Genomic DNA, 20795 nt, shown 5'->3' on the forward strand with positions numbered 1-20795 from the left:
CTTTTCGAACTGGAGAATTGGCCATCCCCTTCACTACAAGACAGATCTCCAAAACCGAATAAAAACAAGAGGTAGCAAGAATAAGTCAACAAAATGCGTCACGGGACTGAATGGGTTAAACAGAACTCACGAGTCTATGCGAGTAGTAGTAGTAGTAGTAATAGTAGCAGCAGTAATAGTAGTAGTAGAAGTAGTAGTAGTTGTTGTAGTAGGGCCTAATAGTGAGTGTAACTGTAGCAGTAGTAGTTGCAATTTCACTTCCTTCTTTAGTTCACCATCCACCTTTAGAGGAACGGGTAGGTAGTTAGGGGATGTGTGTATAACCAGGAAGTGGATCCGACTGGTGATATCGGTGCCACCACATGAAGGCGTCCCTCTTCAGCACCCATATGATAGTTAAGATAATTTATGAATACTTTATCCCACCTCTCACACCGCAGGGTTGACCTCCAGGGAAAATAAGGTCTAATTAGCTTGTTTTTGTGTGAGTGTTACAAGTGACTTAAGAGTGACTTTAACTCACAGGAAATCAGAGAATCAGTGAAGTAAGTATTGTAATGTTCATCATCATTATCACCTTCATAATCCTGACACTCGTGAGAAATTATATGGGGACTATAATATGAAAATTCATTTTCATATCATCATTATCATCATCATCATCACCATTATCATCATCTTCATCATCATCTGCCCTAATCTGGCACTCACGAAAAATGGGGATTGAATTAAATATTAATAATGATTTTAAAGCCTTACAGGAAAACCATCATCATCATCATCATCATCATCAATCTGACTCTTTCCCCACCTTAAAGATGGTTTGAGGAAGAAGAAATTGAAGAAAGTCAAGTTGGATTTTTACAAGCTAGTTTCTGCAAATGTGCTTATCTCGACAATCCTGATGCGCAGGGCCATATCCGCTCACAGAAAGACAAATGGTTGAACAAGGCGCACAACTACACTGCACAAATGTTGGTTTTATGAGCCTTATGGGGGTTGGAGAGGGACGCCTTCACGTGGTGGCACCGATGCAACTAGGTGGCTCCACTGCCCGGGTTTATATATCAACGTCCCTCAGATCCCTCCCTGTTAACCCAAATGAGGATGGTGGACTGCAAGAGGATAGTTTCACTCTGTAGTCCACTGTTATCACGTTTCAGATGAATTTTGGGCAACAACAACTGTTACTATTACTACTACTACTACTACTGCTGCTGCTGCTGCTAAAACTACTACTACTACTACTACTACTACTACTCAGGATATTATCTATACGACTTCATTCATGTTAGGAGGGACATCAGTTTATGAAAGGGTTAATGAAAGCTGATTCTAACACATATAGTTCTAGAAATCAATGTTAAGTGCACGTCCACACCAAAAGCTTGCTGGCGCGGTTGGTTGCGGGTCGTTGCTTTTTTTTCCGGGGAGGAGGAGGGGCTTTTGCTCACATAACTGGCTAGCTGAGAGAATCATGGTATGTTTTTCAGTCTATAGATGATTCCCTCTGATATGATGTGTCGTAGGGGAAAGCGACGAATATGCCCTTAGTGTGATGGGGGCACAATAGAATAACAGAAGAACTTTTGCCCGTGACCGTACAAATTCCTTCTGTATGTATGTATGTATTATGAATGGATCATTTTTTTTTTATTCATTTTTTTTTTTCGACAAGACTGTTTGTGGTGTGTTGCTAACTATAAGACCCTACCTAAGGGAAGGGATAAACTAAGCACCTGCATTGAGAAACATTAGTCTGTTCTATGCCTCAATAAAAATAAAAAAATTACACGCATGTCATTAAAACACCACTGCTAATACTATCACGCCAGCTGTAAACAAAACTGTCCTAGCATACTTAATTTCAATTTTGAATTAATGACATTTGTGACATGAGAGGATGTGTAACGTTTTCTGTTGGGGCATAGGGGAACCGCTCTGCCACAGAGAACGAAGTGATTTGTCTATGTCCAGAGTCGGGATTATGAAAATGTGAGAGCCCTTTTGCCCCGTGTCCTCATAAAACTGACGTAGGAAATACTATTTATTGTATCTTTATTAGCAATGGTAGTAACAAAGCTTTACTATACGTGGTTTATATTATCAGTTTCAATGTGCAGTACTGAAATATAGATTCGCAAAAAGGTAAGCTTTACAAGTGCCGTTTCATAGTATCACACTAATTTACTGTGGCAAATTTTTAAATGAACGCAAATTGCTATATGAAAAATAAAAAATGATAATAATATATCCTCTCAGTACCCGCCAGCAGCAGCAGATGCAGGGTGACGTGAGCAATCAGGCTGAAGATGAGCCAGGAACCTTATGTTGCCGAGATTAATAGTGACAACCGACATCAATCAATTAATTAATACAGGGACTATGCACGCCCCCTATATGGCTTAATTGGCAGCTCGTCTTCACTAATTAAGGGCGGTGGTGTTAGTGGCGACGGGGGTAGAATCTTCATCAAGGGGGGGGGCTCTGGGGGGGCGGGGGGGAGTTAAGTCGACACCCCCCAGGAACAATACCGCCTCTCACACGCCTCGGCACCACAACACACCTCCCGTGATTTAGCGCCTGGCTGGGCTCGTGCTGCTTTTTTTTTTTTTTTTTTTTTTTTTTTTTGCTTAGCCCGTGAGTCAGAGTGGAGAAGGTTGAGAGAAAGAGTTTTTGTTGTGGTGGACAAACAGGCTGTCAGTGATGATGACCACGATGACGAAACGGAGATAACGATAATTATTATGATAATGAAAACTCACATTTACAATGACAGCGCTGTGGAACATATTCGCTATCCCAAAACCAGACGACAACGACGATGGCGATGATGAGTACGACGACGATAGCAATGATAATGATGATAATGATGATGATGATGATGATGATGGCAACAATTGTAATGATAAAGATGATGACTGTACAGTAGTGATGATGACAGAGGTGGTGAACACATCCCCTCTCCTCATGACACAGTGTAATGACTACCGTTGATGCGCCCTTCTCTTGGAAGTAACTTCACATACAGATTTTAACTTGCAAGAAGAAAAAAAATTGATGGAAAGCAACTATAGTAATCTTTTGTTATGAACTGCAAGAAAGTAAGTGTAAAAAAGGTGGAGAGGGGGTGGTGGTGAAGGGAGGAGAAAGGTGTGGATATAGAAGGGGGATAAAATGAGGGAGGTGTGGAGTGTGGTGTGGGGATGAGACACATGTGAAATTTATTGACTCTTCATTCCCTGTCCTTCCTATTAAAAACAGATTTCATCCCCTCGCAATTAGTTGTTTTGGCAGAAAGAGCGAGTGATGGGAAAATTCTGCATTGTCCTTGCCCTGTCTAAATAAAAAAAAAAAATAAAAAAATAAACTAAGTGAATAAAACTCCGTCCCTCAAAAAAAAAAAAAAAAAAAAAAAATCCAACTCTCTTCTTGTCCCTCCTGCAAACACAAATCATAGTTATGGGAGTGAGTGTGATCGTATGGCTGTTCGTGTATCTGGAGCCTGACTGATGGGTGAGTGTATCGTGTGTGGCCACCAGGGGAAGTATTCATAATGGATCCTAACTAATTCTTGATACAGACGAGTGTTCATGGCAGTAGATCATAAAAAGACACAATGTGCTAGAGAGGGAAACCTTTTAGCAGTGGCACTAATATATCCCGTCGGATTTTCTTATAAAAGTAATTATTATATATATTTATAATTTATATATTTCTGAACTATTATTTTATACTAACTAAATATTCAAGCTACCATCAGACGATTGCATTTTTTCAGAATGTGAAAAATCTTAACCGACGATTTTATTCAGCTCAGAAATGGCTTCCCGTTCCTTCAGGGTTTTGCATAATTTTCAAGCAACCCTTTCATGACAGGAGGAATCTTAACTTTTTTATTCTAGTTACCAACAAACTATTTTATTAAGGATAAAGTTACCCTCCTGTCCACTATGCGCTGTTGCCCCCCAAACGTGACTCATTAATTATATAACCTCACATATTACTTATCTGGAATATCAGAATTTTAATGCATGAAATGAAAGCACACCGCATGAGTTACTGGCTCCTCTCGTGGAAAATTCATTTCTTCGTGAAACTTGCTCACACCCAGCATATTAATAAGACTTCGAGGTTTTTCCTGAAACAGCCTTTTATGGATTTTCTGCCTGAAGTGCGATTCATAAGTTATCACACATTTACATACTTTATAATAACCCCGTTGATAAGGTGGAGCATATACCTTCCATAACTATCTCACATCTAAGTAGCCATTTCCTCTTAAACCCTTAAATCTAGTTTTTTATCTTTCTATTCTTTATATCTATCTATCTATCTATCTATACCTATCCATCTATATCTGTCTATCTATCTATCTATCTATCTATACCTATCCATCTATATCTGTCTATCTATCTATCTATCTATTACTTTATTTAGCTATGACCAGAAGATCATATTCAGTTTTTGGAGTTCTTTTTCGAAAAGGTATCGGATCCACCTCTCATTAGCTTCTGCTATACATTCTAAATCAAATCAAATCATCGATGGTCATGGCTACGAGAAAATACAAAAGTACGACGTCGGACTGAGTAGGTTAAGGATTTCCCTCCAGAGTCCGTATTTTAGATGGCAGACGAGACTTTGTAGCACCTTTTCCACAGCGATTTATTCTTCATGTTACAGTTTTTCTTCGTTTTGCTCGTTGCTGGGGCAATGTATATCCTAGAAATATATAAATATCATAGTAGAGAATATAATGGTGATATATATATATTTAAAAAAATAGCTACTAGGAGGAGTGGGTATTGAAGACACAATGCCTTCCTGCTTTCCTAACCTTCTCTTTAAACAAACAAAATATATACTGTAGGTTAGTTGTAACCTATCCTATAACAAACAGCCCCGAAAGGACCAACAGGTTTGTTGCTGTTTGCTTCCCTTTGCTCTCCTTTGTCCAATGCCACCTCTAATAAGATCCTGGATAGACCACCTCAGGCTTCAGAATCCAGAACACAAACATAACCTTTAACCTTTTCCTCCCTCACAGGCTAGAGGAAGACTTAAAGCTCGTCCCCATTAACTCTCGCCCGGACTGACAAACCCGCCGGCCCGGGGTGTGAGTTAGGGGGCCCTGGATGTCCGGGGCTGGAGTGAATGTGTGATAAAAGGTTATAATAATTCTCTCTGCCGGCCATAATGCAGGGGGCGTTGGCCATATTTACATTGAAGCGTAATTAATAACGAGGTTCCACAGCGTTCAGGAGAAGACCGGGTGGAACACACATTGTATTTATGAAGTTTCTTGACTAACCAGTCCCATTGGGTGAAGCATTTTTTTTTTTTTTTTTTTTTTTTTTTGCTGTTCTTATCTTCAGACGATTTTATTCACGGTAAGGGAGACGTTTTGCTGTGACTGGGTGAAATAAGGCTATATCTAACCTTTGCAGCCCAAAAATCTCTCCTGAGCGGAACAAAGTCCTCTGAGGATGGTAAGAACATTTACGTCTATCTACAACTTCATCTTTACATGGAAGCCTTAATGTCTTAAAGGGTGGGCCGCAAACAAGTCGCCTCCATATCACCCACCTACTTGCCATTTGGTTGCCTTTCCTCCAACTCACACCCTCCTCTCATATGTTTCTGCACCCCAGTGCTTCGTCTCATACTTAGTCTCCCTCTCGTCCTCCCACCCTCCACACCATCGGAGTAAATGGGGGTTGACGTGCGCAGAAGACTGCAAGCTTGTTGTTTTTTCTTCACACATACAGCTACCAAACACATCGCGAACAAAATACAGTAAATATTAAAGTGAACGTTTACAAAAGAATAATAAGAAATAAACAAACATATGAACAAAAATCTACCAACAATTAATACATAATGAAAGCATGTTTATCGTGAAAATTGCTTAATCTTTTCACTCCAATGAAATTTTTACTCTACTCCTACTATTTCATTTTCATGTTATTTATTTATTTATCAATTTATTTATTCATTTTACCTTAAGACTGACTTTTCGAAGCAAGAAGGGTTAAATATAGCCTCCATTACCTCCTTCACTGCAAATGGTCTCTCCTAAGCTGAACAAAATCGTACATGTATAAAAAGCAGTATAGATAAAGAGGATAAATACGTCACTGGATTGAAAGGGCTTAAGATCCTTCATAAATAGGACCCCACAAGAGCCGTCCACATTTCTCATTTCTATCCAGTCTTGAGTACGGACCTGCTCCACTTTACGATGCTAAATTAATTACGAGGGTGAAATAGTGTTTGTGTGGGCTGAAAATAATGCTAATTGGGAGGAACATCAAACACACACACACACACACACACACACACACACACACACACACACACACACACACACACACACACACACACACACACTTTAAACTCACTCCTTCATCCAGCCACCCGTACTCACTCACTCACTCTCTCTCTCTCTCTCTCTCTCTCTCTCTCTCTCTCTCTCTCTCTCTCTCTTTCCTTTTTCTTCTTCCATTTTCGTACCTTACCTTCTGTGCTCTCTGCATCTACCTGGGTAAAGATAAACAACTGAGTCTATAATACTCAGTCAGGGAAGAATGTTCGCCTAACATTCCACCCCTTCTTCTTCATACTATCCTTCACTGGCTGGTAATCCTGGACAGAGAGGGATTCTTTACTTTCCTCTACCCACAGATGGCTTTTATGTAACGTATCACAGGGGAAAATAGAGGGATGGGCCGCTCCAAGAGATGATCCATGCTTTGTGCCACGACTTCGGGAAAATCGTACACTGATGATTCTACGTACATATACAGGAACAAGCTGGTATGGAGGAGGTGAAACAGAACCTCCTTAGCTGACAAAAGTCAGAACCTCTGACCAAGGGCTGTCTTCTCGCTAGTTAAGAAGGCTCCCAAGAACCTCCACACCAAGACCTATAGAGGTAATGGGGGACCTTGATTTAGATCTTGCTCCTTACCACATTATTTCTGACCTAGTTTTTTCGTCGTCCAGGATGGAGTTTAAGGAATCAAAACGCATCTAAGGCCGCTTGGTTTCTGTCCACAAACACAGTCTGGCTAAATAGAACCAAAAAATTAGAGCTGCCGATTAAAACATTAACACAGAGGTCGCCGTAATGACCATTTGACTGAAAGATCATGCATGGTCCTTATTACTGTAAAACTGGCTTCCTTACCAGTTTACTTTTGCATGTGACAAGTTAACATTCTCTCACTGGATATATATATAACTCTCCATTTCCTTTTCTCGGGCGATTTCTCAATGTACTGAGAGGATGGTCAGTCAGCGTTATCAATGTCTACCGGGAACCATTTTTTCATTTCCAACGCCCTTTACCAGAACCACGCCCACGTCAGAAGACTACGCCGTCCTCGCAACATGTAAGATACTGTCATGTGAGTTTCTACTGGAGCTCTATTTAGGAACCACCATGTATATCTATACCATTACGATATGATTAAAATAACATGAAATACTGCAAGTTATTAGACGACATAAGTCACGAAGGAAACGCTGATACAAAGCATCCTGAACCGATGAGATGCTTGGCTTTGGAGAGCTAGTTTTTGGACGTGATTGGGCGAGAACCTCAGTCGTCGACCTGGCCTCTCTGAATACAACCGCAAGACACTTCAGGGGCACCACGAGCAGAGGTGGTCAACCCAGACAGTAATTCAGGTCAAGATCCAGCAGGCCTGTATTAATTAGACACTGGGGCGGAGTTTATGGCGGCGGGGTGAGGGGGCCAAATTGAGAAGCCTTTGAGTCTCAGCCCGGCCTGTCTTTTCACCGCCTCTCACGTTAACAATAATCAGATGTAGCAATTTAACCATAATTATCTGACCTGGTATACGACACTTGCAGCATATTCTTCTCGTTAGGACAGAAAACTTGTAGCAGTTCTTCATTATGTGTTTAATTATATAACCTCATTTTCGTTAGCAAAGGAGATTTGTAACATATTCTTCTGGTTAGCATAGAAATTGAGTAGCCATTTTTCGTTATCAATATATATTTTGGTTATACAGGAGACTTGTAGCATATTCTTCTTGTTCTTGTTGGAGATACGTAGTAATTCTTCGTTACCAGAATATTTGACAGAGCATTTTTTTAATATTTGACCCTTTTCTCGTTGGCAAAGGAGATATGCACCAACTTTTTCCCCCATGCTGACAATAGACTTCTCTTAGCAATTCCTTCCTTGCGATTTATTTTGCACGGTAGACTGGTTCATTCTCCTGTTGGTTACTTTTGTCTTTTTCATTCTCAGTACTGTTTGCTGCAGAAACACACATGAGGAAATTAATTGTGATATACAAAACAAAGCGCAGGAAATCATGTTGCTGAATCTCCTTAGTTAACGTGCACACATCCCGTTACGATTATTATGAAGAAAAGAAAGAAAGAAACGAAGTGGAAATGACCTTAACCCTTTCAAGAAGAATATGGCATTTTCAATTCACTGTTGCTTTTGCCACACGATTTTGTTCGGTTAATGAGGGCATCCTATACTTTATTCACAGCAACTTACCAGAAATGTTAGTCTTTTTGCAGCCAACTTCTCGTATTCCAATGTCAGAATAAAACAATAATAGGGGCCTGCTTCCTTGCCACAGCACTTTTTGTAACTAGCGTCTTATTCAAGTATTATCACTTGATATAGCTCAGGATTTAAGATGGAGAGATGGCAATATTTATGCCAAGTTTAGGTGAATATAGTAATGAAGGGTTTAATGAAGGTCTTATGCCGCCCCTGCAGGTCGAAAATAAATTTTAAAAATCTCTCCTGTGCTGAATACTGTTCAACGGAATGATTAATGCAATGAAAATTACGTCAGCGTCTTGTGGAGACAAATTTTTAGGAGTAAGAAACAGTAGGACGACAGAGTTGAATATTGTGTAGCTATAGAAATAATATACTGGAAAAGACATCATCGGTGTGTGTAGGAGACAGTTAAGCGTAAGAAACTGCAGGACGATTAGGGAATTCTGCGAGCTAAATGTGGAAGAAAGAACTAACGGGGGGAAATGCCGCTAAGGTCGAGGGCAGGGAAATTAGGAACAGCTGTAATTATTCTGTGCAGGGAAATATGACGGAAATAAGAGAATGTGGGTGGAAGTGGACATACAAGGTGAGATGACTGAAATTTCGAAGATCTACATAACCAAAGTTCCTCTAAATATCGCCAAGGAAAATCTGGAGGGGGAAAATCAAGGGGAAACAATTTTTGATTCTCCTTAGCCGCGAGTGACGTTATGAGAGCGGCGGAGTTATATGAAAAGCAGGAGAAAAGTATCGTAGCAGAGGTTACGTGGGGGTCAACTGAGACTGGCCTGGAAAAACTTGGCATAACATTAAGGCCAGCTCCGGATTTTTGATGAGGCGGGAGAAGACTGCAAGATTTATCCTTTATATTTCACGATGCTAGGGAGTTCGACGCTTGGCCTCCTCTCCTCGCGATCAAAAAGTGTTGGATGTTGCTCTCTCTCTCTCTCTCTCTCTCTCTCTCTCTTTCTCGGTGATGAGAAAAGAAAATGAAATGGGAAGTAAGGTAAGGATGTGCTATTATGGTGGGAGATTTAATTAGATTAGAATATGCTAGGCTGGTTTTGGTTAAGTTAGGTAACAGTGGGACGGATCAGCCAAGACGTACACAAAGGGAGATTGCAAGAATTATCCTTCCATTTCACGAGGCGAAGGGGACCAGCATCACCCCCCGTCCTCTCTTCCTCCTCCACAGAACCAGATGTGGAGTCTAGCTCTCTCGCCGTCAGGAAATGGGAAGGGATGGACTAAATTAGGTCAGGATATGCCGTGAGGGTAGAACATGCTTAGCAGGCAGGTTAGGTTAGGTTAGGACAGGGCAGAGTAAAGTTGAGTAGGTGAGGAGAGAGATTGGTTGAGGATTTCTGCTTAATAATACGAGAGATGAGGTCCTATCTACAGAAGAGAAACGATGTGGATTATTAGACTATAATGCATGAATTTGCAGGTTAGGCTAAGTTAGGGAAGGGGAGGGTAGGTTAGGCTTTAAGTTTGGGTAGAGTAGAGTAGGGCAGAGTAGGGTAGGGTAGGGTAGGTTAGGTTAGATAATTATGTAATGGTTCAAGAGACAAAGGATTAGGGTGGGGCTTGTTGAGGTAAGAGAGGCTCTGTTTAGTTCGGATATATTTTTAGAAGGGGGGAATACTTCTGCTGGGTTTCATTAAAAGATACGGTACTTAGGTTATGTTAGAATGATGGGTAAAATTAACTTCTCATGGTCGGGACAGCTCTAGTATTCTGTTTCATCTACTGCCAGATGATTTTACTCAGTGAAGCGTAAGTCATAGGAACCTGAGAATGACAAAATGGTGATACATGGTAGAGTTAATACAAGTATCTCGGGGTAATGGAGGTGAAATTAGTGAGTATATTATTAACCTACGAAATGCGGGAGACCAGAAAAGGGATGGAGTGTTGGTGTAAGTAAGGGCAGTGTGATTCAGATTAGGGCATATATAATTATGTTAAGCGAGGTGGATGATCATATAGGAGGTAGGGTGTTAGTCTAGGTCAGGGTAGCGTAGTTCAGATTAGCGAATATTTTACCAGCTCTGAAAGGTGGACGATTGAGAAAAAAGGTAATGTGTTTGTCTGGATTAGGAGGGTGTAGATCAGAGTAGCTCATGTATGCAGTACTATGTTAAGAAAAGAGGAACTGAAGGAAAAAGGGTAGAGGGAGGGCAAGGTTATAACAGTGTAATTAATATTAGTGTGTATATTACTTTATTAGATTAGAACAGGTGGGGATACCAGGAAGAGGGTGCAGTGTTGGTGTAGGTCAGGGCAATGCAGGTCAGGTTAGTGCTTATACTGTATTACCAGACTGGGAAGGGTGGCAAACCAGAAAAAGAAGTGAAAGGTTGGTCTAGGTCTGGCCAGCGTAATTCAGAATTGTGCATATATTATTAGGTTATGAAAGGTATAGGACTGTAAAAAAAAAAAAAAAAATGGAATGTTGGGCGACGAGAGGGTGGGGACTCAGGGGGGGTCTAACTCGACACGCAACGAAGAGAGTAGGATGGCAGCAGGTTCCTAGACAGAGGGAGACTACATTAGGCATGGTTAGGTTAAGGATAGTTTGAGGATCACGTGATTAGGATGTGGAAAGTATGTTAACGGTAGGTCAAGGTATGGTAAAGAAAAGATCGGCTCATGCGCATCTCCAAACATATCTGTACCTCATCCATCGATATCAGTTCTTCGTCAATTCTTGTGTTCTTCATCTTTCATACCTCGTTTATTCAAACTTTCACTAACCATATCCACCCACCTTTTTGGCCTCTCACGTCTTCTTCTGTCATAAAACTCATATTATACTGTTTCCCCCACCTTTTTCATATTCATTCTTTGTGACCACGCTATCGAACCACACCCTATTCTACTTTTTTTTTTTAATATCAACAGAATTTCTACTTATTTTGTTTCATGAATTTTATTTTCTTTTTCTCTCCAGTCTATAAAACCTACGTACATTCCCTGATAGTCTCACTTCAACTACCCTCACTCTCGATTTCTGATATTCTTACCATCCCAGTCCCATCTATAGTATATCTGTATCTGCATCTACATCAGTCCACATGAGGTCCGCTACAGGACTGGACTCAAAGGTCTAGCAAAAAGAAAGACGTGATTTTGACCGAAAACAGGTTGACCAAAAAATGTGCTTTCTCTCCAAAATACCATTCCCGGATAAGAATAAAAAATACTGTCCACTAAAAGGATGATTTAGCTTGGCTCGATCAATCAGAATATATTAAAGTAGAAAAAAATTAGGGCTGCGGTAGGGTAAAACAGCCAAGGGTAAGGTTGCTTAAGATTAGGTAATAAACTGCACGGATTTTGTAGGAGTATGTAAAAGGGTGGGAAGTGAAGTAATAAAGATGAGAAGGAAGGTATGAACAGCGATGGAATAAAGGTGCGCAGGAAGGTATAAATGGCGAAGAAATTAAGGTGAGAAGGAAGGTATAAACAGCGAAGGAATTAAGGAGAGAGGGAAGGTTTAAACAGCTAACGAATTAAGATGAGAAGGAAGGTATAACCAGTGATGGAATAAAGGTGAGAAAGATGATATAAACAACGGAATAAAGATGGGAAGGAAAGAGTCTATAAACAGAGAAGGACTAAAGATGGGAAGGAATATAGAAGCAGCGAAAGAATAAGGGAGAGGAGGATGGTATAAACAGCAAAGGAATAAAGGTGAGAAGGAAGGTATAAACAGGGAAGGAAATGGTGGAGGAATGGTCAGGGAAAGCTTTTAGGGTGAGGGGATAGGGTCTCAGGAGGTCACAGGCGATGCAGATGAGGCCGCAGATCTCCACAGGAAAGGTGAAGAAAAAAGTAAGCAAAGTTCCTGTTTTTTCTTTTTATCTCCGGAAACCTGTATCCTCCAGTAATGTATTCACAGACACAGCATCAGACAGGAACACTTAAGGAGACATTCTCTTTGGCCTAGGAGTGTAAGTAGTACCTATTCCTTTACGCTTTATTTGACCTATTATCACTTCGTATTCTCTTGTATATTAATGTTGAATATACCTGCTTCATATCGAAATGGCTTGCATCAATAACATACAAGAAGTTATTTGGGTATGAAAGGCAAAATAAATCGCCTAAAATGAGGTGTTACGATACAACTTTACGAGAGTGACACTTACTGACTCTTCCGTGTCTCGGGGCAACAAACTTGATGCACCCTCGTACCACACAAAGACATATATCAATAACCATTAAATCATCCCCACAGTAACATAAATAAGCAGACACACACGCACAGGCACACGCACAAGCACACGCCCCAGACAAACACGCACGCATGCACTTAACCACACACACACACACACACACACACACACACACACACACACACACACACACACACACACACACACACACACACACAGATAGAGAGAAAGAGTTTTGGAGGGGGGGGGGATCAAGTGCATGCCCCTCAGCAGATGAAATGGACCACTTTTTCTCTCCCACCTTATTATCTGCCAATGACGAGGCTCCGGGGTGGAGTCACAATACAGACGACATGGTTAAATAAAATAATAACAGCTGAAGTAATGGAAACTGTGTGTTAAGGATGCTAAATAAAGTCGTTCGAAGGATACAGTAATAAAGATGCCTCAAGGGGGGTCAATAAAACTGGTTAGTAAGAGTCTAGGAAAAGGGAAAAAGTGTGTCGTGTGGGCCAATACTCTTTTAATTATAACTTGGCCTAGAAAAAACTGACACTAGGTTATGTTGTCAGTCAAGAAGAGGTGCTATGGAATGGATGCAGAACCGCAGAAATGTCTCTCTGCCACTGAGCTACATTAAATAAGCTGTGACGGGAATGAAAATCTGGACCAAGTTAAGATAAACAACCATAGTGTGGTCAGTATAGGGAAGACCAGTTAAGGCCACCGAGGGAGAGACTGGATACGTATGGAAAATACTATAGTCTGACGGTAGGAAAAACAATGAGAGTGGTGTGTCTAGAAGTGATGGATAAAACTGCTTTGAGACAGCAAGAATAAGTTGTCGTCCGGTAGGGTAAACAAAATAAAAAAATTCTCGGTGGTAGCCTGGGACATAAGTAAAATGTGTGTGTGTGTGTGTGTGTGTGTGTGTGTGTGTGTGTGTGTGTGTGTGTGTGTGTGTGTGTGTGTGTGTGTGTGTGTGTGTGTGTGTGTGTGTGTGTGTGTGTGTGTGTGTGTGTGTGTGTGTGTGTGTGTGTGTGTGTGTGTGTGTGTGTGTGTGTGGAAATGAAAGAATGTAAGGGGCTAGTGAGGTGGACATGCAGACGGGCGTGTCCAGGGAGTGAAGATGTGTGTAGTGGAATCTCCGTGTGGACTGGCATGCAAGTTCTGGCCAGGTTTATCACTGCAGTTTTTGACCAAAAAATATTCTGACCAGGATTAACAGTGTAAGTGCAGGATTAACTGTGACAGTTCAGGATTAACACTGCAAGTTAGGGATTAACATGACAAGTTCCGGATTATCACGGTAAATGCAGGATTATCATTGCAACTTCAATTAGCTATGCAAATTTATAATCAAAATTACACATTCAAATTTACAGCTGGAAGTTTAGAATATATCACTGAAAATTCAGGATTACAGATGCAAGTTCAGGATTCCCAATACAAAAATTAGATCAAGACAAGCAATACAATTTCTAATCAGGATTTTTATATTACATACAGGAAAGTTTCACGGCCTGACCAGAATTACCGTTCTAAGTTTTACCTGGGATAACGAATGAATGTCCAGAATTATCATTGCAAGCTGTGGCCAGGAATAAAACTGCCCGCTGTGTAGGGTCAATCTTGCCTAGACTCTGTTCAGTTTAACTTGGCCTTAATTTATCTTTACGTCTTGGATACTGACCTGCAGCAAGAAATTAACGCAACAAAATAGCACTAGTCATGAAGAAGTATTAAGAAGAGGACGTCGAGCCATAAAGTTGGTGTTATTTTGCTATCCAGTCACTGGGGGAAAAAAAAAAAAAAAAAAAAAAAAAAACAGTCTCCATCAGGTTAAGGTGAAAGAACTATAGGCCGTGGGAATTAGGTTAGGCTCTATTACCCGTCCATACACCTGTCCACCTGCCAGAAAAACTCCCCTTTCCCACGTCCTCATCTCCCTTTCCCCATCACCATACAAGTTCTCTCTCCCCGGCCCCTCCTGCCCTGCCCTCCTCATCCCCACTCCTCCTTCCATGCCCTCCCTTTCTTTGCTCCTTCCTTTCCACCTTGCCCTCCCGTTCTTTGCTCTTTTCTTCGTTCCCTGTCCTTCCCTTCCTTACCTTCCTTCCTCTGCTCTTCCTTCCTCTGACTTCCTTTCCCTACTCTTCCTTCTCCTGACCCCCTATCCGTGCATTTCCTTCATTCAAAATCCTTCCACTGCTCTTCCTTCCCCTGATTCTTTTTCCCTGCTCTTTCCTACCTAGCTTCCTTTCCCTGCCATTTTTTTCCTAGCCTCCTTTTCCTTGTCCTTTCTTTCCCTACACTTCCTTTCCTAGCATCTGTACCCTGCCCTCCTTTCCCTACATTTCCTTTCCTGCCATCCCTTCCCTGTTCCTTCTCTCCTCTCCTCCCTTTCATGCATTTCCTTCCCTGTCTACCCTGTAATGCCCTCCCCGACCCTACTACCCTTACCCTGCCTTGCACCGCCTTTCCTTCCTCTACCCACCCAGTCCCCTACTTTCTATTCCTGCCCTGCCCTACTCTGCCATCTCATCCCTACCCTGCCCTACTCTGACCCCTCCCTGCACGCCAACAGATGCGGTGCGTGCTAGAGGTGCAGGCCCCTGACACACCACCTCACGCCGCATCACTGGAAGAGGGGGCTGGGCAGGGCTATGGTGAGCAGGGAAGCCCAGTGCATATGTACCACTTAACCCTAACAGTAATTTCAGCACCTGCACCAACCTCCAGAATTCAGCTTGCTCTCTCCTCTCTCCTAAAGAACTTGCGCCTGAAGAAGCTCACATTACTTACATCATACCACTGTATATTATTTTTATCTTCTGTTTCACCCAGTTTATCTTTCCCACCGAACTTCTTCTCTTCCTATTAACCACAAAAAAGAAAAAAAAATGCCCTCCTCTCCAGCAGGGTCTAAAGGAATTAAGGCCACATTTTTGCAGGTTATGGCAACTCTCAGTACCTCCTTGTACAGATTTATTATTATATATGACTCCTTAATATATTATCGTATGCTATAACCAAAAAACGATATTAGAGAAAACATGTGGTATACAGAGGAATATTAAGATGTAAGACTTAGTGTTCGTGAGCTGATAAGGTTCCTGAGCACCTCTTCCTCAGCATTTTATTTATGAGTATGGCGGTGTAATATTTTCTTGCATGTAACTAGGTAAAAGGTGAAATTATAAGAAAGAGGTTTATAAAGGATTCACCTGAGTCTTTTAACTTTTTCAGCCCCAGGACGTCTTTTCATTTATTTCTTGCTACTGCTTAACGATTTATTAAGCTCATTTTTCAAATAGACTAATTACATATTTTCCTTCATTATCCTTTTCAATACGAGACAATCTTCCAAAGTCAAGTGTAATCGTCTGATGGTGGCAAGAATATAGTAGACAATACATCACAGTAGTGACGTGGTTCAAATGCAATACACGAATTCAGCCTTTAGACGTATTAAACTGAGTACTTAGAGCTTTAGGGAGCGGATGGTGACGCTAACAGCGTTCACTCAGTTGTAAGGTGATTAATTTTCTCATGTGTCCTTCATCAACGCTTTTTAATGTCAGAAGATGCTCTTATGCCCACTGACTCTTACTAAATTCAAACGTGCAGTAAAACCTGATTACAGTGGACTTCACTCTATCACTCTTTGTTTCCAGAAGACACTTTAAACCAGCTAGACTTTCTTCAGATTTACCAGGTATCAGACGTGGCCCAGTATAGCTATGTAGAGCCTGGGGTTACATTTTTTCATTACTTCATTAAGCTTCAGTAAACTGGATTCAGAGTTCTCCTTACATTTTACTGCACTCCTGCATTAGTATGTACACTTTAAACCGTCCCGAACTCACGTGCCTGCATCTGACTCTTTCCCCATACATCAGATTGCAGTTCAATATACAGTATACAAGAAAATACTCATAGAGTAACATCTTGCCTTTTCATCCTTATGCTTCTATCAGACTGGATCTTTTATACAATTAGTTTGGCTTAGTAACACTTTGCTGATTTTCGTTCCTTCACTTCAGCAAATGTATTGACTGGGAAGCAAAGTTTGAGAAAGTGTGCACCGTTTTTACCTCTTCACACCAAAGACAACTTAAAATCTGCCAAGCTGCCAGCGTCATTACCGAAATTTTACTCCACACTTCAAACTGGCCAGCAGAGAAATCGGCAATAAGGAAAAATGCAAATGAAAAATGCGGGTATCGGTGAGGCTGGCGCGACCCACCCTGGAAACTGGCACCACTCAAGATAAGGCATCGCGGTTCTCTCCCTCTCTTATCGTGAGGGAGAAGGAGGAGGGGGGAAAGGATCAGACATTTCATTTAAATCCACTGCAAAATACACCCCTATTTCCCCGTACCATAGGCTGTGTTTATCCCCTCTCTCGCTTCTCTCGTTATTCCCCACAGTCGGAGAAAAGGACTTTCTTAATGTGAGTAAAATTGTTATGAGGTCGGAAAAAAAAATCATTGTATTGAAGGTAGCTAATACAGATTCCTTTTAGAATCAACAACTAAGTCCGCCCAGAGACGTCTTTTTAATACTGTATATTGCAGCTAATTCAAGACGATTTTATTCATTTCTGGTATGACGTTTCTAGACAGTTATGCTCGATCCCTTCGGTTAAAGTTTAATGGCAGGTACAAAGCGGAAACAGTCGTCAGGAGGGGCCAGACGGAAATAGAAAATTCTTGGACTCAGGAACGTTTCATCTGACCGTGTGGCCGGTGGAAGGGGGAAGGATATGGACCACTGGATTAGATGGATTGGGGGAAAATGGCACGTCTGACAGAATGGATATAGGCTACCATACTCGATGGATGTGGCCCACCTGACTCGATGGATGTGGCTCACCTGACTCGATGGATGTGGATCATTTGAGTGGATGGTATGAGACACTTGACCGGACGGGTATGTTTCACTTGATACGGATAAAAGCCACTTGACCGGATGGATATGAGCCGCCTGGCTGGATGGATCTAGACCACCTGACTGGATGGACCGAGAGGATACTGTCACTACACTGGATGGTAGTGGGTAACGTGATTAGATGGATAGGGGGATAAATGGCCACCTGATTTAATGCATTGCGGTCACTAGGCTGGATGGATATTGACCACCTGATGAGAATAACATGGAGCACCTGACTGTATGGATATGAACAAACTGATTAGTTGGATTTGGACCACCTGATTGGAACGATATAGATCACTCGAATGGAATGATATGGTCCACATGACTGCATGAAAATGGACCACCTGACTGCACGTATACGGACCATCTGATCGGAGGGATGTGGACCACCAGATTGGAAGGATGGACCACGTGACTGAAATTATATGAACCACTTGATTGGAGGGATATGGACCCCTGATTAGAGAGATATGGACCACCTGATTGGAATGGTATGGACCGCTAGATTGGATTGATTGAGGGGGATATGGGCCACTTGGAGAGGTCGGGAGGTCAGCATTTCGGGGCCCCTCCCTCCTCTACGGTCGCTTATCTTGCGTGTATAGGGAGAACGGGTTGGAGAGATGGGAGGTAGATCGAGGAGAGATTGGCGGATGGAGAGGAGGCAGGGAAGGGCGAGAGGCAAGGGAGGGAGGGAGGGAATTAAGGAGAGCTGGAAGGGAGGGAGAGAGGCAGAAAGGGAGGGAGGGAGGGAAGGAATTAGGAGGGAGGAAGAAGGGAAGGGCGAGTGATGATGAAAAGAATAGTATAGTATATGGGATAGTATATGGATGAGGAAAGGAATGAGGCAGATAGGATGCAAAAGGAGCGAAGGAAGGTTGATAAGAGGATAGAGGGAGGGGAAGCAATAACGGTATAATAGCCAGTTCCATATTATCTATCCATCACTCTATCTATCCATTTATAGCTGGACGCCTTAATCCCAGAAGTGACCACAAGCAAATCGCCTCCGTATCATACTGTCCTAGGCCATCTGGCAGCCCTTTCGCCAACTCACACTCCCTTCACTCACAGATCTGCAGGACACAGGAATTTTAGCCCCTTGATCCCACTATCGTATTTTTTTCTATTATATTCTCGCTTCCACAAGACGATTTAATTTTAGTTTACGAGAGACACTTCCAACTGGAGAGGTTAGATATTGCATTCATTATCCCTTGAAAAAAAGATTTACTCTAACAGCATTTTACATCACACACACACACACACACACACACACACACACACACACACACACACACACACATACCTCTGGGAAACGACCCGTTGTGCAGAGGCCTCAGTTGTCTCCTATCTAGTCCCCCAACAGAAAGATGAGTCGAACGTGAAGGAAAAACTTTCTAACTCGCATGACTCACTCTCAGCTATATAGAATCGTCTGGTGTTATCCGTAAGAGAATACTGAAATACAGATGTCTCGATCATGGGGGGGTTGAATGTAAGTACCGACTCTCCTATCCTGTTACTTTCTCTCAGCTGAATAAAATCGAGTGACGTCAACTATAACACAGTGCTTTAGTTGTTCGGAGCTTGACAGTGTTAAAACAGAAAGCAAAAAATAGAAAAGCTGAAAATAAAACCATTGCGCACGACACAAAAAAGACGAAATTGGAATCAAGAGTAATTCAGATCCACGCATCACGAACAATGAATGCAGCTATAATTTCCCTTTTAATTATAATTATACGGTTCACTTATATGGGGTGGAAGAAGCACACATTAAAAAAAAAAAAAAAACTTCTATTATATGAAACGACACCACGAAGGCAAAGAATCAATCCCTTTCTGGTCAAGCTTATTATGGTCGCGGCCTTTCTCTTATTTCAAATTCAGCTACGGCCAGACGATTTTCTTCAGCTGGGTGAGCCTTAACAGCGTGTGTTAAATCTGCTATGATTAAACCTGGCATGGCTGGGGATATTTGTCGGCTGAAGTAATATCTTTGGTGGTAGGTTAAGAATACCCTACCAAAGAGAGTCCACTTCAACTAAAGCCTCTATAAACTGATGTGTTATATAATCATTTCTTTCAACCCGCCGTACTGATTATCTCGGCTTCGGGGAGAGCTCTCAGGCTAAAGGGGTCAAAAACATACTGATTTAACTTCTTGAGTACAATAAGCTCTCAGAGTATGTAAAGTGGTGTGTCGTAGGAAGAGAAATTTTTACTGAGTAGGGACAAAAAGAGTTTCGAGGTCTTATTGTCAACATACCCCTTATAGGATGCTGCGTCAGACAACAGATATATTTATAGACATAGATATGTAAACGTACAGTCTTTTTATTTGTTTCCTACCCCCAGACGAGGATCTTTAACTTAAGAAAACAGACCTTCCGAACCTAAGGGGGTTAAGGATGCAGAGACAGGCGTGTCGGAATGGAAAGGTAAGAAAGGGTGGGGGGCTTAAATTTATAACCCGAGGTAAATGGGTAAATAACTCGTCCAGCGTTTACCGGTAATGGTTATCAGTTAACGATTCGCCTATCTTTAACCGCCTCACTCTGACACTTGCCACCTCCAGACGATTTTATTCAGCTTAAGAGGTTATTTGCACTGGAGAGATTAGATACAGTCTTTATTAACACATTCATTAAAAGACATCTTTCCTGTAGTGAAAAGAGTTTGACTGGAGGTAGCATGAATATACTGTAAAAAGACGTCAGGATATTGAGAGGTAAAAAAAAGAAGGAAAGGCGGGGGTGGAGGAGCCCTCAAAAAATTTACAGCACTTGCTAAATGGATAAATAACTCGTCTAGTGTGTACCAGTAATGATTATCAGTTAACGATTGGCCTGTCTTTAAGCACACGACCCAGGCAGCGAGCAACGAATAAGGAGGGGGAGGGTTGGGCTCTGGCTTGCTATCTCTTAATTACTTAGTTGACCCCGCCGACCCCAGAGCTGTTCTCCTGTTTCTTTACGAGTGACCTGACCTTTACGGCAGAGTGGGGGGCCAGGGTGGAGGGCCGCTGGGGGAGAGAGGGGGTAGGGGTTTGTGGAGGGGAGTAGGGATGTGTGCTGGGAGAGAGCGTAGGGGATCTGGAGGGGAGTAGG

The sequence above is a fragment of the Coenobita brevimanus genome, chromosome 91 (assembly GCF_032717465.1).
Source record: "Coenobita brevimanus isolate Jiangsu-jjx chromosome 91, ASM3271746v2, whole genome shotgun sequence".
In the NCBI taxonomy this organism is placed as follows: domain Eukaryota; kingdom Metazoa; phylum Arthropoda; class Malacostraca; order Decapoda; family Coenobitidae; genus Coenobita; species Coenobita brevimanus.